Raw genomic sequence first — 2073 nt, forward strand, 5'->3', positions numbered from 1 at the left:
GTAATAAAATACTTCCAACAACATTACATAGCTTGTATTACAAGATCTACCCATGTGAGTGGTTGTAGTATACCACATACCAGTCCACTATGTCATCATCACAGTCCTTAAAGGCTGAATCTGATTTCTGGTGGTTTTTATGAGTCATATACACCCATTGATTCTTGTAGAATGTAAACGCTATGTCATTACCCAAAATGTAGGGCTTCATTTCGTGCAATAAGTCTTTGGAAACAAACAACGTATGGTTTCAAAACATTTCATTTAGGTTGATGCGTCGATCCTCAGCCCCATCCCTCAGCTTTCCAAACAAAGTGGCAGGGTCAGACTGTGTTACGGTATGCCTTTAACCAGAACAGTGCCTGGGCACATAGGATAGAAATACCTCAGCAGAGTTGGAGACAGTACATACCTGAGATAGTACATGGCTGGATGACTAGGCAATGAGCTGACGCAGGCAGGCAGCATCTAAACCAATGCCTCGACCACCCTTTATTGGTTCTGAACATACTGCTATTATATATAGTCTACCTATTGATGGATGGTATGACAGTACCATGTACCTGTGTAGTACATTATAAGCTGAGGCAACCAGTTAACCAATGCTGTGTTGTAATTATGCTACTTTCAGTTTGAACATGAATTGGTTATCGGTAATATACCTTTCCATGGAAAATGTGATATCATACTTATTCTGTCTATCTGCAGAGTAAATGGCTAAGTGAAGCCCCCATGCTTAACTTCACAAATAAAAAAATACAGAAAAAATGCTTTAAACCAAAGTATCAACCAGCCTACATTCAGTTTGAACATTACACTGCTTATCACCCCCCATAAATGCAGATTATGATGGAATTACAGTTTTTAACAATAAACCAAAGTGCGGAGGACACCCAGTGATCGTAAGCCTCAAATCCAGAGAAGGTGAACAGATCCTGGGTTGCGAGTGAGAGGAGTCCTGGGTCACCTCCAGATCTCTAGTGGTCCATGGTGGTCTTACCTTCAACTGGCCACCGCAGACAGAAGAACAGGAATATCCAACAGCTGCTCTGGATCGGACACAGCCAGCGGAGTCTCCTTTCTACAATCTCTTTTCAATACCTCTGTCCCCTCTTTCACTTGCTCCCCTTCTCTCTTCGTCTCTCTCACACAGACTTGCGCTGACTGATCGTGTGAGCTCTGCTCTCCCCCTCGCTCGTTCATTCGCTCACTCTGTCTCTCTCTGCTCGCCCTCCCTTCCTCTTGTTCTGCTCACCCAGTCACTCACTCATTCTCTCTCTCCCTCTCTGTCTCTCTCGCTCTCTCTAACCCTTCCTCTGTTATTCTCTCTGCCTACCTATCTCTTTCTTTCTATTTATCTCTCTCTTTCTCACACTCTCCCTATTTTACGGGGGAAACAGAAAGTGAAGGGGTTGGATGCTATGCATTGGAGGATGGTTGTCAGATGTGGAACGTGACACAGCATACATACATCACACACACACACACACACACACACACACCAGCTGACACACCGACACGCTCCCGCAAGGCAAATTGGTATTCCAGGTCCGGACTGCTGTGCTCTGCTTGCACCATCAGAGAGCTGACCAAAAGCCTGGGCCAGTTTTATGAGGTTGGAGTTATAAAACTGTTAGCAGAATTAGCTTATTTAAAAACAACTGGTCCTCTGCCTTCCTCTTCACAGGCTTCCACCCTCGATAGGACACCAGGGGGTTGAGGTGATGAGGGGAGGGGGAGGGAGAGAAGCGGGGCTGGGGGGTGCACTGTAACTTACCTCTGCTGGATGTACTGGTAGAAGCCTCTGGTCACAAGTCAGAGTGAAATGAAGAATAGGATCATCCTCTAATTTGACAAACAACTGAAAAAAGGGAAGCTACTGTAGGTTTCATGTGTTTGGTATGTCAGTACCCTCCCTGCAATTTTACCAGGTTCTTATTGTAAAGATCATGTTTTTTGGGGGGTTTATTTTCCTGTCCTAAACTGTCTTGACAGGGAGATAGACAGCCTGAAGACAATAAGACAATAACATAAGATGGGTGACAGATACAGGATGAGGAAGGATAAAATGTA

The 2073-nt window shown here is 44.6% G+C and overlaps 1 protein-coding gene across 1 annotated transcript in view; it reads right to left on the reverse strand.

Moving 5' to 3' along the window:
• The window catches only part of ndp (norrin cystine knot growth factor NDP), a 23089-nt gene extending 21843 nt beyond the window's left edge, over positions 1-1246 (reverse strand). The window contains exon 1 of the mRNA XM_029703001.1: positions 1001-1246. The gene's annotated coding sequence lies outside the window, so the exon portion shown is untranslated. The remainder of the gene's footprint in view (positions 1-1000) is intronic.
• Positions 1247-2073: the final 827 nt, after the last annotated feature.

This window comes from Salmo trutta, chromosome 20 (genome assembly GCF_901001165.1).
Source record: "Salmo trutta chromosome 20, fSalTru1.1, whole genome shotgun sequence".
In the NCBI taxonomy this organism is placed as follows: Eukaryota; Metazoa; Chordata; class Actinopteri; order Salmoniformes; family Salmonidae; genus Salmo; species Salmo trutta.